General features: G+C 35.7%; 2 long non-coding RNA genes across 2 annotated transcripts; one reads left to right on the top strand and one right to left on the bottom strand.

Moving 5' to 3' along the window:
• The first annotated feature begins 3,571 nt into the window (after positions 1-3,571).
• On the top strand, positions 3,572-10,604 carry LOC121369302. The gene is made up of 4 exons (XR_005957599.1): positions 3,572-3,727; positions 6,260-6,498; positions 9,245-9,349; positions 10,501-10,604. It is a non-coding gene; the product is annotated as an uncharacterized LOC121369302 (long non-coding RNA).
• LOC121369307 lies at positions 9,910-14,648 on the bottom strand. Its single transcript, XR_005957600.1, has 6 exons — positions 14,275-14,648; positions 13,336-13,943; positions 13,000-13,114; positions 11,255-12,484; positions 10,484-10,748; positions 9,910-10,110 (listed from the first exon to the last, which is right to left on the bottom strand). It is a non-coding gene; the product is annotated as an uncharacterized LOC121369307 (long non-coding RNA).
• Between the last annotated feature and the right edge of the window lie 1,090 nt (positions 14,649-15,738).

Raw genomic sequence — 15,738 nt, 5'->3', positions numbered from 1 at the left:
ACCTGCCAAGACTCGGCCTTCTGCTTCCGCCCGGGACGACTGGAAGATCCGAGGCCAGTACTCTAAGTACTTGGTCGACGACGTCACGGACTCCGACAGACTGCCAGGCGGGTTCTACGAGGAAAACTTCAAGCACTTCCCGGATGGCCACGAGGTCGCCATCCACTCGACGGAGCTACAGGGCGTGGGACAAGTCTTAGTGGTCACCTCGCGCCGGGATGGTCTTTATCGACAAGGGATCCTCCACAGGGAGATGGACAACTACACCATCCACAGGATTTTGAAGATCATCACCGGCGCCCAGTACATCCAGCTTGCGAAGTGCCTGCTGACCCACATAATATATAATATAATACTTAGAAGTCGGCCAAGTAACCATGACAAAGGCTTACAGATCTACATAAAGAATTCGGCCAAGTAACCACGACAAAGGCTTACAGATTTACATAAAGAATATAATGCTTAGAAATCGGCCAACCACGACAAAGGCTTACAGATCTACAGAAAGAATATAATACTTAGAAATCGGCCATGTAACCACGACAAAGGCTTACAGATCTACATAAAATGTAACCACGACAAAGGCTTACAGATCTACATAAAGAATATCATACTTAGAAATCGGCCATGTAACCACGACAAAGGCTTACAGATCTACATAAAGAATATCATACTTAGAAATCGGCCAAGTAACCACGACAAAGGCTTACAGATCTACATTAAGAATATAATACTTAGAAATCGGCCATGTAACCACGACAAAGGCTTACAGATCTACATAAAAAAAAAATAATACGCAGCTGATTAGTGCACGCTCTACGTTTCGCAGGATTGTACTATTTCCGGTGTAGGCCTAATGATTGTTTGGAGTGACAACAGCATACCATATTAAAACCATGTTTCGTTGTTTATGTCTCGTATCGAGGCACAAAACATAAAGTGTGTCACTAGTCTAGTGCCTGGGTCGTACAGATAGGTCATGTCCACTAACAAATCCATACACAACTCAAGTGTTGGTTGGTCGTTTTGTGTGACAGTGTGTGTCCGCAAATACTATTTTCTATACTCCATATACTATTTTGTTCAGTCTACAGTCGTTATGCATGATGCACCGGAGACTGAAGCCAGCATCTATGGTATACCTCAATGCGTTGTATAGCAAACATGTATCAACGTGTAAACCTGGTGAATATGTAAATTAATTGCACACGGAAAAGACGAAACGAACTTTTTCCATTACCCCATTGAAAGCTTAGAACATGTTAGATGTATTAAATGCTGTAATAATGAACGAGATGATAACATTAAAAAAAACCCCCACAACATGGAAGCGTGATTAAAGAAAAAATGTCAATAAATGTACTGTCTAACAACATTATGCACTCGAAAACAACCCACCCATCCTCTTGTTACCCTTCCTCAATAGAAAGTTAAGGTATGTTTTTTAACGACACCACCAGAGTACATTGATTTATTAATCATCAGCTATTACATGTAAAACATTCACACAAAGGGATATTTTATATGCATCATACCACAGATAGGATAACACATACCAGTCGTGGTGCACTGGCTGGAACGAGAGATAGCCCAATGGGTCTACCGACGGGGATCGATCCAAAACCGACCGCACATCAAGCGAGCGCTTTACCTCTGGGCTTAGGCCTACGTCATGTCCCTCCTCCAAAGAAATGCGCTGAAATACAAAAATATAAACCTTGATAAAATGTATTACTTATACTTAGCTGCACATGCTCAAATATTATACATATAACACTTTATTTCTCCAGCAGGCACTTATAACGGGGAAAATGAAAATCATAATTTCTCACTGAGAAATTATCATGCATTGGTCTCACGAATGATTTGACGCTTATAAATCAATGACCTTGTCGGTACTAAATATCAAGGGGTCCAACCTAAACCGTATGACACATGCTTGAACTTCGTATACCACTACCAAAATGGCGGATATAGCTCGCTTCGCTACACGACTCTGAGTACATTTTGTCTTACAGCTACACGATGGATGCCTTTCTGATTAAAATAATATTGCGATACGGCTCTAGAATGATTACTCTATCCATATGTTTACTTAATTCCCAATTTTGTTCAACTACAAAAAAGCTATTGAAGAATAACCTCGTTGTTTTAACGGCCAAAACAAACATGATCAAAGTTTTTTGTGTTATTTTAAGGAAACGAGTTATATTTATATACTTAAAAAGTGTCATAATGAAAGTTTGTATACCTTGTAAGCTACATTAAGCAAATACGTTTTTGGAAAGTCATTTTATAATTATCCATCCAAGAATTTTCTTATAGTTTAGGCATATCTTTTTTTTCTATTTTCTTTCTCTTTTTTTGTAGATGGTGATATATTTAATATTAATGTAGATAGTAGTATTTATAACACATTATAAATGGCTAGTTAATAGAAATATATTTAAATAGGCTGGTTGATGCAATGGGGACATAAAATAAATATATAAGTTAAGAAAGAAAGATTGTTAAAAAGAAAAGTTATAGTAGTTAATTATAGTGATAAGTAATAATGTCAAAATTCACGTCAAGCGCTCGCTTGATAATTGTTTCTATTTTCTTCCACCAAATTACTTTCTTGGCTGAAGAGTCGTTTCCATGGTGCCCAGATTGTATTATACTCCTCATATTTAGTTTTTAAAAAGAATATATTTTGAGCAGCTATTATATTTATTTCATTTTTTTCCATTTTTGTCTTGTATATATAATATTTAATATTTATTAATAGCCAGTTTATAAATATGTTTTTTTATATTGCCTATTTGTCAAAATAAAATAATTGTTTTATTTAATTTTATTCGAATTCCTTTCTTGTTTAAAATCCAATTTACAACAGCATGCCACAGATCTATAATAGTTTCCCCATTCTTTCGAGTCAAAAGCAAAACCTTGGTTTCTACATCTTATTTGTGATGTTGGTGTAATAATTTCGTGATTTAATAATTTATACATGTCTTTAATACTTGTTTGACTTTTAAGAATAATATTAAATTTTACCGGAAATACAGGATTAGTTAGCAATGTAAAGTGGCCATTTCTAACATTGTCTGCTTTATTTATAAATGCCTTAAAGCGATGAATATTCTAAAACGTGTGAATTTCCATTATATATTTTTTAATTTCTCAAATGTAAATAAATGTCCATCTTCATCAAGAAGATCGTTTATAAATATTAAGCATATCTTCGTCTACTCCCCCGGGTTTAGGACACCTAATCGTATGTTCCAAATTGTGTTTTTCAGAATAGTTTGTGAAGACTGCGGCTAACTATACTCTGGAAGGTATGCCGTCCGCAGACATGTGGTTGTCCATCACGGCAGACCAGGCGGCCACCAGTGCACTGACTGTGGACGAGTGTTTTCAACTAGGAGTCATCTCCAAGGACACCGCGTTTCCAGATTCATTGGAATGAATTATCTAGTTTTTATATATTATTTAATAAATCGACAGCAATCCTAGTATATGGATACATGCCGTGTATCTCGAATAAGTCAAAGTGACCTTGACTCTCACCCTTGACCTACATCTGGGTGTTTTCAGATGTGTTTTGACAAAATTTGATGACAAGTTGTATTGTGTGCATAAAGGTTCCACAACGAGTGACGGCTGATTATTGTATTTATTTCATTCTCGTTAATTAAGACATGGGCTTTAGTCTTAGGTGACGTTTTCAAAATTAACTAACGTAAGTAAGATAGTCAACCGTCACGAATTGAGAAACTTATTTCATAAATGAGAGTATTTACATTACATGTCTGTTGCCATTTAAAAAAAAAAAAAAAAAATTAGAAAAAGAAAAAAAAAAAACAACAAACAAACCTTCAAGCTGAACAGAGAAAAAATAGGAATTACAATTGTGACGTCACATTAAAAAATTCTGCATCACAATGCGTTTTTATCCAATCCAAAGTCTCTGAGATGTTTCTCTTATGGAGTGTGATAACCTAAAATTTAATTTCTGCTGCCAGTGGTATCACATAGTGTCAGTGATGTAACACGAATAAATAGACTACAGTTATAGAATAAATAGACTATTCAGGCTGCCTTTGAATATAAATGTACTTGTAATCAAATCATAACCAATTATATATAAGCATTCACAGGTCTCGAACAATACTTGGGTGAGTTGTTTTTTTTAGAAATAAGAACGCATTTGAATAGTTGAAACTTAGTTTATGTGTACAGTTTAATTGCATGTAACATCAGAACACATGAGCATATTGTCCTTGATTCCAAGTCATAATGAAGGGAGTATCTTTCCTTCATCCACCTTGTAGTTGGCACGTGCAGGTAGAACTCCTCGAGATGGTCCAGGATATATCCCGGTGAGAAAACCCTCTCGACGATTATACAGCCTTTTGCCAGAACTGGATCTCCTAGGTGTCAAGACGGGAAACAACTTTCGTCTTTCGTGATTGGCAAAGGCCTAACTTACTGGCCTCTTTTTTTTATCTCCCCATTACTGAAAAAAAAACCCATCGTAAGTTGAAATATAATATCATGATATTTTAGGGGTACAAATTCAAATATAATTTTTTGAAGTAAACGAAATCTTGGCTTAAACCCGGGGGAGCAGACGAAGATGTGCCTAAACTACAATAAATGTCTTGGATGAACAATTATAAAATGACTTTCCAAAACGTATTTGCTTAATTTAGCTCCCAGGGTGTACAAGCTTTCATCATGACACTTTCAAAGTATATAAATATAACTTGTTTTGTTAAAATAACACCATCAAATTTGGTCATGTTTGTTTTGACTGTCAAAACAACGAGGTTTTTTTATTCAATAGCTTTTTTCTGGTTGAACAAAATCGAGAATTACGTAAACAGATGGATAGAGTATTCATTCTAGAGCCGTATCGCAGTATTAATTTAATCAGAAAGGCATTTAGCATGCAGTTGTAAGACAAAATGTACTCACCGTCGTGTATCGAAGCGAGCTATATCCGCCATTTTGGTAGTGGTATACGAAGTTCAAGCACGTGTCATACGGTATAGGTTGGACCCCTTGAATATGATGTCATCACGATTTGGCAAATACATACAATGACGTCATGTAGTTTTCTTCGGCTGTCTGTTTTTGGTGTTAAATTTACAATAAAATGTCATTTTAATGCAATTCATTATAGATTTTGTACCAGAATAAAGAGAACGTTTGTTTTTAAAAATTATCTATGAACATGATTAAATTACAAAGTTATAGCAATACTCAGAACAGTGCGTAAAGTGGTTTATATTGTTTCTATACATGTACGTGCATGTGTGTCGAAAATAAAGGCTTTTAGAGGAAAGATAGCTCAGATAATAAATAGAATAACAAACTCTGCACCAGTTATTATCAAATTTATGTCCCTCGTGAAATAATTTTAATTTGTCACACGCTGAAGCACGTGACAGCTGAAAATTATTTCACGAGGGACGTAAATTTGATAATAACTGGTACCTCGTTTATTGTCCTCTATGAATATGATCAAATATTATACATATAAGACTGTATCAAAGACTGAATCTCTTTTCACGACACATTGGTGGATCCAGAGGGGATCACCGAGGTTCCGTGATCACCCCCCACCCGCCCGTTTGAAGTGCCCTTTTCAGTACCTTTTTAAACAAAATTCATATTCCATAATATTTCACACTAAATTACCATGAAAACGCGTCTTTGGGCATCTTTGGGCCAGACGTAGCCCAGTGGTAAAGCGCTCGCTCGATGCGCGGTTGGTTTGGGATCGATCCCCGTCAGTTAAGCCTATTAGGCTATTTCTCGCTTCAGCCAGTGCACCACGACTGGTATATCAAAGGCTGTGGTAGGTGTTATCCTGTCTGTGGGATGGCGCATACAAAAGATCCCTTGCTGATAAGTGTAGCCCATGAAGTGGCGACAGCGGGTTTCCTCCCTCAGTCCGACGCCATAATAACCGTAAATAAAATGTGTTGAGTGCGTCGTTAAATAAAACATTTCCTTCTGAGCATCTTTATTTAAAACATTTCATGGGAGCATACTCCCGAACAACCCTACAGTTCTTGCTCCCTTTTGGGAACTTGGCTCATTTGCTTGTAGTAAACTAAAATTGCCTTTTTTAGAATTTTGTAAATCCCCTTGACAAAAGCATTGACCTTACTTACTTACTTATTTTCTTACTTACATACTTACGTGTCGACTTACTTGTTTACTTACTTATCTTACTTACTTCTAAATAATTAATCTTTTACAGAGTAATTCTCTAGCCGGGAGCTAAATTCTTCTCTTGACAGTTTTACCCAACACGCAGAATGTTTCCAATTCGGCAGTCTGTAGTAATGTTCCTGATGGTTACAAATGTGGTGCTGCTCTCTATCGTGTAAACCAGGAGAGACGTGCTGTGACGTCACTGCAACCAACAAAACCGTCAATGGTTCTTTGTATTGTTGTTACCATGACTACGGGGAACGTATTCGTAGTATTATGCTAAAGGTAGGCATATGCTATCATAGATAATCACAAATTATATTATACTCTTAAGTTATTCTGTTAAATGTTTTAGTAGTGTGCACGTATAAGCATTTACCGGCCTCGGTGGCGTCGTGGTTAGGTCATCGGTCTACAGGCTGGTAGGTACTGGGTTCGGATCCCAGTCGAGGCATGGGATTTTTAATCCAGATAACGACTCCAAACCCTGAGTGAGTGCTCCGCAAGGCTCAGAGGGTAGGTGTAAACCACTTGCACCGACCAGTTATCCATAACTGCTTCAACAAAGGCCATGGTTTGTGCTATCCTGCCTGTGGGAAGCGCAAATAAAAGATCCCTTGCTGATAATCGGAAGAGTAGCCCATGTAGTGGCGACAGCGGGTTTCCTCTCAAAATCTGTGTGGTCCTTAATCATATGTCTGACGCCATATAATCGTAAATAAAATGTGTTGAGTGCGTCGTTAAATAAAACATTTCTTTCTTTCTTTCTTCTGCTATACACCCATGTCCCAAAAGGTCAATGCAAAATATTACAAAATAACATGGGGGAAAATCCAGCCTGGATGCTTACCATTGAAAAGTGCTAACTTTTTTTTTATTGTTCCCCAATTATTAGAAATAAATACGTGAACCACAACATATGTCATATTTAGAAACTATAGTGGACCGTGATCAACGAACTTTCATCCGGAAGTAAACTATGTAGTGAGACCTTTATATATACAATACATAAATACATAATAATAATAATTATATATTATAGTTATACTTCCTGTAGTAACGTAAAGATCGCTACAAGTTACAGTGCCGCGTAAACACAATTCACAACCTGCTAAAGTTTCATTACGAATAAAACATAAATGAAAATGATACATTCTGTTTACAGTTGCAACATTAAATGTTACTCACCAGATGCATTTTAAATCCTGTAATTCGACAGTCCATATGGGCAATTATGTTACAAACTTCTAACATCATTAAAAGGAATGATGTAATTCGGCTATTTAAAAAACAAAAACAAAACAATCATGAATGCTTTGACAGTCTGAAGTCGTCTGTCCGTTCACGTTTTACTGTTCTGGGCCCATATTTTCGAAGCCATCTTAGCGCTACGAAATCGTAAAACTGTCGTAGGTTGTGACGTCACTACAACACACGCCATAGTGATGTCATAGCTTACGATGATTTTACGATTTCGTAGGCTAAGATAGCTTCGAAAATATGGGCCCTGGAGTTTTCTCTTCTTCGTCTTGTTCTTCATGTTCTTCTTCTTCTTCTTGTTTACATTGTTGTTCTTCTTCTAATTATTATTCAATCTAATTAAAATTAGCTCCACTATTACATGTGGATCTAACAGCAGCCCGTTGGAGCTCATGTCCAGCTGACCTTTCATTCGACCAGTCAAAACCTTACTTGCAGAATAATGCCAGTGATTTGAAAAGAATTTGAAAACATTCCGAATTATCCCGAAGGTATACGAGGTGTTTCGTGTGAATTACGAATGCATTAAAACATGGGATTTTTTTATAAAAGAAATAATTTGTAATGTAAAACTGAAGACAGATTTAGGTGTTTTTTTTAATAAATAAATAATTTGTAATGCATAATTGGAGATTGATAACCACTCCCGTACGTATTGGTATAGTTCGCTGTACTGCGGCCACTAAAATAGACTCGCCCGATATTTGTAGAATTTGTATGCTCCCAAATAACGTTATAAAAGGCGAAGTGTGATTGGTCGATATTTTAATTATTATTTACAGACGAAATGTCACCTGGACATAGGAGTCTACACAATGCTGTTAGATCTACTGGTAGACCAGTAGAACTAATTTTAATCCGATTGATTATTATTATTATGGTTGTTAATATTTGGCTAATAAAATTCAGTTTAGATTATAAATCATAGAAATTTCAAATTAAATCATTACGAAATTATAAAACAGTGTACTTGTTTGTTAAACGTAGGGATCATTTGCTGTTTTGTAAGTACGTTTATAAGGTGTCTTGTGTTGTGCGTTAGTTAGTAAGACACACTAGAGCAAACGTTACAGTTATAATGTTTTAACAAAGCACAGTCTGTTATGAATGTGATGAGGTGTCGTTTAACATTCCTTTCTTTTTCGATGTCATGGAAAATCGTTTGTGCAATACGTATTTCGAACTTCCTATACAAGATGACAGTTATATATTTATTTTTAATTATTATTTTTCAGCATCTGGATCAAAATTATGAAAGATGTGAATAGTGGTACAGACACACACACACACATACACCATTTAACTACTGAACCGTACACACACACACACACACACACACACACACACACACCATTTAACTACTGAACCGTACACACACAGACACACACACATACACACACCATTTAACTACTGAACCGTACACACACAGACACACACACACACACACACACACACACACACACACCATTTAACTACTGAACCGTACACACACAGACATACACACACACACACACACACACACACAGACATACATGGAAGGAGGGTAAATGTATGTTGACCACGTATTACACTTAGTTCATAATGTTATTTCAGACTACCATCTCCAGAGGGTGAGGAAAGTTGCTGCTGTTGTAAAAGTATTATATGCCACCTATTACACTTACTTCGTAATGTTATTTCAGATGACCATCTCCAGAGGGTGAGGAAAGTTGCTGCTGTTGTAAACGTATTATATACCACGTATTACACTTAGTTCGTAATGTTATTTCAGACTACCATCTCCAGAGGGTGAGGAAAGCTGCAGCTGTTGTAAACGAAGACAAAACAAAACCCGCTGCTCATCTGCAAATGGATCTTGATGCACAGTATGAGAAAGGTGGGTTAAAATAATGTAGTCATAGGTCACTTTCAGACTGTTGTCACAACAGGAACCTTGGCACATTTTGTATTAAAAAATCTACAATAACTAATTATGATTATCTGAGGAATAGTCACTTTGACAGTACAACGTAAAGAAACGATGCGGTGTTAAAATATACTACTACATATTAATAATAACAAGATATTTAGTAGTTCGAAATATATTATTTGAATAAGAACTATTTTGTTTTGGTGTATAAATTTAGGCAACAAAGTGGTCAATGTGCATAGATCTACTACTCTGTAAAACAGTAAAGTTATCAAATAAAACGCTTCACTTCATTTATTTTGCGTATTATGTAGAATTTCCTGAAATCCCCTTAATTTAAAACAAAGTTAGGTAAACATTAGTAATTATTTGAGGTCTCAAATAGTACCACAAACCTCAAATAGTTGGATAATGTACAGCAACCCTCAAACAGTTTACAACTATTTGAGGGTAACTATTTGAGCCTTAAATACCACGTGACAGTAAAATAGTTCAATAATAACAAGACAATTGTGCACAAAGTATTTTTCTTTAATTGAGCATTAGAATTTCATAGAAAAAGTAGTGCCGTCGCCGAGTTTTAGACAAAGGTCACGTTGTTTAGCTTTCTCTTCGACATCATGGGAAATCAGAGGTGTTGCCGAGGCCTTGCCCTTAGTGTCCAGTATCCTTGGGGATTTTCTCTGAATGATGTTGTCAACAGTTGACGCCATGTTTGCTGATTTTCTCTATTACGACAAATAAACAAAACAAAACTTGCTACATCACTGACATTATAACATGTTCATATCTATTTATTTTATTTACACATTATAACGACAATAAACCAGTCATATACGTTTATATAAACACAGGAGATGAAAATAAAATGATCTCTTGAGACAGGATATAATCATATTTAATATATACATGTACCTGTATGTTATATACATTTAATTATAATTATCTGGAAGATCAAAAGGGTGATCCTTAAATCAAAATGAGTTGGTTTAATTATTGTTGTTATTTTCAAATGATTCATAATTTGAGAACCTGCGTCAATGAAGGTCAGTAAGAGGATATTAATTTTATTAAATCGTGTAATTTAATTAACTATTGTACCTTGTATGCCCGAATAGCCACGGACTTGTGTCCCGTTCTCTCGGCTATCAGTTGCTCATCGATACCAGACTCATACAATCTCGTCGCAGTAGTAGCCCGGAGGGAGTGGTTGGTGTAGTAGCCAGTGAAACCCGCCGCCTTGCAGAGTCATCCAAAGGTTGAACATAATGGATGAATACCAACAGGAACATCTGCATACCAGCAGTCTGATGTTAAAAATGTAAGTGGTTGTAGATAAAACGAATCACATGTTCCATTCTTAGGCCTGCAATATAGAATTTAATACTGTCTTAGATCAGTGGATACGGTAAACATCTCCTTACCCATTATAATGGAACTCCAACAAAATAATTATATCCCCATAGAAGCGCTAATTTCTAAATTTTCTGCCCCCCCCCCCCCCCATTAGTGTTGTATAATTTACAACTGGCAGACACATAATTATTCAGAGTATTTGGCGCTCCTAGGCATTTTGATATTTCGAGCCCCTGCCACGCCTCTAAATAGAAGCTAATCAGTTTTAGGAATAAGAGAATGGGAGGGGGTGGAGGGAATGTTATCTGGCATAAAGAGTAATTATATTACTTAGTGGGGGAAAGTGGAATTGTGTGCAGCATACAAAAATAATTTGTTTTCCAAAATATTGCCGTCCATAAAGGTTACCGCCCTATGTTTGGGCCCAATTGGGCTGTGCACTAATAGGCCTCACACTATGGCAATTTGTACGTGAAGACAACAGAAGAGATAAATATAATCAAGAAATTTACTTACCTCAATGAAATGTATTTTTCAAATATCCTGACAAGACATCTCTCAGGGAAGTCATGGTTTTCACTAACGGTAACACTTTTCCTCTCCAATTTCCGATGTTTCAAGCCTCCTTGATTAGTTTTTGAAATGTCTTCTGTGTATTTAAAGGATTTTTCACCACTGGAACCTACCAAGAGCTCAAACTGGGATACTGAACCAACACGTAGAAACCTATATTCATCTCCCGCCCTTGGCGCAAAATTCAGTCCGATTAAGTACACGAGTGTATCTAGAAGTTGTCGTGGAGTGTCTTCGCCAAGAAACTGTTTCCTCCATAAGATATCTTCTTGTTCTTCCGATATAATTTGAGCCTGACGTTTACTGATACCAATGCCTTTCCTTGCAATTTCTTTCATGCGTGCGTCGAGTACAGACCTTAGTCCCGTGTAACATGCTTCATCAAAAAAATTAACTGGCTTCTCATTTCTACGCAGATAGTACTGTAGCGATGAAACAATTTCATAGAGTGTATTACCGCGATACTCCGCACCTTTCATGTTGTGTACTTCCATCACAAAACACATCAAAACCGTATTTTAATTCATGTTCATCTTCCGCCAAAGAAATAAGATCCTTTTTAATGATGGGTACATCTCTTAAATTGCAGTTGTTTCTTTCATTTATCCAACTATTAAACAGATTGACTGCCCATGTGCTCTTATTTTCAGTATTTGTAGAAAAGGCCGAGTCACGTAAACCTTTCATTTCACTTTTTGAGAGTGGTGTGCCGAAACGTAATGTTTCATCTTTCAGTTCGCTTTCTATGGCATTAGTAGCCTGCAAAACTTCCTCATCGGAATTAGTTGGATTTAAGTTTGACAAGTTAATGTCATTGCTTTCACCGTCACAAGCTTTACTTGCTAACTCACTGTTTAAACTGCCTAAATCGAAATTAGTTATAAAATTGTCTTCTAAAGGACAAAAAAGGCACAAAATCAAATTCGGAATTCAAATCTAGTTCCACAGTTGAATTGTTAAAACTGTTCTGTGTTACAAATAAATCGTCGTCCGTTTGTTCATTCATATCGAATTCCTCTAATACGGTAATTCCCAGCGTGCGTTTTCAACGTGTTTGGTAATGAACGCCTCAAATAGTTTTGCACGTGCTTGAACGTCACGTGGTCAAACCTCAAATAGTTATGCACGGACAACATGCGGTATTCAGTCACGTGTCTCGTCAGTTTCAGTTACCTGTGGGTTATATAATTTTTGGATGCACATTAGTTGGTTGGAGAATTTTGTGAGGGTACTTTGTTTTAAGTAGCATAATGTCCTCAAACTCACGATTAGTTGCGCTCGTGAATCTCGTTTGAGGCCTAACGGCCTGTAAACGGAATGAAAGTCCGTAGGAATGGTAGTCTCCCCGGACTCTAACTGCTAGGAATAGAAGTCCTAGGACTAACGTATCTAGGAATGCAAGTCCTAGGACATAGGTTCCTTAGGATTGCTGGCCCGACTGCCAGGAATGCATGTCCAGGTAGGACTTACATTCCCGCACAACCAAAATGCAAGTCTGGTGGCATACAGGCATACTATAATGCAATGCAAATACAAATACAAAATACAAACACTTTAGTTTCTTTTTTTTTATTCAACAATTTTAGGCATTTTGCGTAATGGTGCCTCCTCCCACTGTTTCAGATTATCCCCATTAATAGAACTTTTCAGTGCTATTCCATCCATTGTTGACAATAGATAGGACCCACTCTTTGTGATCGCCCGAATTCTATAAGGGCCTAGCCAAGGCTTCTCCTCTTTTCCCCCTTTGCGATCTTGCCGCCGCAGGTTTTTCTTTAGAACTTTTGTTCCGATAACAAAATCCTGAAATAAAAACAACAACATTTAATCATAATGATATATTAATATATATGTGTTGTGTGTGTGTGTGTGTGTGTGTGTGATGTGTTATACCAAAAATATTACTATAATTTTAATGTATATTTTTCTGTGTAAAAGTTACAAATGACGTACATGTATAATATGATTTACATAGGAAAAAATAGCAGTCATATGTTAATTAGTTCGTTTTAAAAACTACAAACCTGTTGTGACGCATGTCTTTGATCGTAATTTCTTTTTTGGCGAGTTGGTGCCTCTTTGATATTGCCAACAGCCATTTTCCCAATGACGTTTGCCATTTTTTTAACCCTTTCATTTATTTCAATCTGGCATGTTTCTTCGGACACTAGTTGCTCTGTATTATCGTCCGAATCACAGACCACATCAGATGGTAAAGCTGGTTCTCTGTTATAACGATAATCAATATAATAAAACACATTGTTAGTATATGATTATTATCAATTATAAATTGTATGATACGCAAATAAAGTGTTTGTTTGTTTCCAACTATAAATGGTTTCCACTTTTATCATCAACACTTCAATCGTCAATCACAGGATAGCTGTACAATATCTAATTATAACAACATTTACTCGTAAATCACTGGAACTATTTTATTTCATTAGCCCAATCACTGGATATGCATTATAAACTTCTCACCTTCCGTACATCAGGAAAAAAGGGGAAAACTTGGTGCTGGCGTGTTTCGACTTGTTATAGCCAAACACAACTTGCTGCAGCAATGTATCCCATTCAGCATCATCATCATCAAGCTTTAACAACATGTTTTCCAGAGTTTGATTAAATCTATCTGAAAAAAAAAAAAATGTCAAAGCACAACTTTTTAATTTTTCCTTTATTGCACATCAGTTTATTAACAAAAAATTGCAATCAATTACGTTACTGAAACAGGCAAAATGTCGTAGAATTTTGTTTTTAATACTGATGGCTTTAGTTGCATAAATTTACATCATGTTTTTTTTTATATACTTAACTTTTTTCCACAATATACAAACTTTTTCAAAATTGAGTGCTAAAAGTATTTATAGCCATATGTTGTTCATAGGTTCTGCTTTAATTATTTTAATTGCAACACTGTATTATTGATAGTATAATGTAACAATATAGGGTATTAGATTTACCTGTTAATCCGTTACATTGCGGGTGGTATGCAGTGGTACGACGATGTACAATCTTCAGTGCATCTGTAATCCCATCAACCACACTGTTGTTGAATTCTCTTCCCTGGTCACTTATTATTTTTTGTGGGAAACCAAAACTAAAAAATAAATTATACCAATTAAATAAATAAATTAAAAAATACATTAATTATGACTACAGTCAAACCTGCTCAAGCAGCCACCTGTATCAAGCAGCCAGCTGTCTTCAAAGGTCACCTTAATTTTCTCCCAAATCAGCTATTTTAGTACAATATAACCTATATTAAGCAGCCACCTGTCTTAAGAGGCCACTTTTTGTTACTCCCTTGGGTGGCTGCATAAAACAGGTTTCACTGTATATGTAAATACAACATGTAAGAGAAAAACATATGGTTTAAAATTAATAATAAAAAAAAAGTTTTTTTAAAAATAAGTTAGCGTTAGATATTATTAAAATTATAATATAATAATTTAAAATTAATTTTACCGTAAGAAGAGGTCCAATAACAAGTGTGCGACTCCAGATGCTTGTTTAGTAGGCAAAGCTTTTGCTTGTGCCCACTTTGAGTAATAGCAGGTAACGGTGCAAATGTATTTGTTTCCATTGGTAGTTTCCCTCAAAGGGCCAACCAGATCTATGCCAATCTAAAGAAACAATGAAAAGTTAAAATTAAAAACTGCAAACACATTGAATTTTATTATAATTATTACTTTATAATTATATATATTTTTATACAATTATTTTTTTTTATTGTGAAATCATATATTTTTAAAAAATAAATTATATTTATAAAAAAGATTTCTTGTAATTAGGTGGAGGGTCTTTTAAATTATATGTTTTACGTAAAACTTAATACATTTTCAAAACTACAAATGTATGTGTACAAAACGATCTTAATATAAGACAGTAAAGTACTTTTGTTTTATTTAAAGACGACACTAGAGCACAGTGATCTTCTTTTTTTTTATCTTATCAGCGGCTATTGGACGTCATACATATGGTAATTCTGACACATTTTTGAGAGGAAACCCGTTGCGGCCACATAGGCTACTCTTTCCGATAAGCAGCAAGGGATCTTTTATATGCACTTTCCCATTAATAATATAAGACAGTACAACTAAAGTATTTTAATAAAATAAAACTTACTGATAGCCAAACTTGAGGCTTTGTAACTGGAATAGGGTGTAAAGGTGGAGCAATTTTATTTTGTTTTCTGTTCACTTTCTGGCACCTCTCGCAGGTTTGAAGGTATCTTTTTACATCTTCTACCAAATTAGGCCACCAATATCTTTTTTCAATCTTATCAAGCGTTTTGTCACGGCCAAAGTGACCACCTAAAATTAAAAACAAAAATTAAAATATTAATCTTCATAATACCGTATGTATTTTTTAATGATGTAATGTACTATAATGTAATGCATGAATGGATGTTTAACGACATCCTA

Source organism: Gigantopelta aegis, chromosome 1, assembly GCF_016097555.1.
Source record: "Gigantopelta aegis isolate Gae_Host chromosome 1, Gae_host_genome, whole genome shotgun sequence".
Classification (NCBI taxonomy): Eukaryota; Metazoa; Mollusca; class Gastropoda; order Neomphalida; family Peltospiridae; genus Gigantopelta; species Gigantopelta aegis.
Note: the sequence above shows the minus strand (reverse complement) of the source record. Positions and strands in the feature narration are given on the sequence as shown.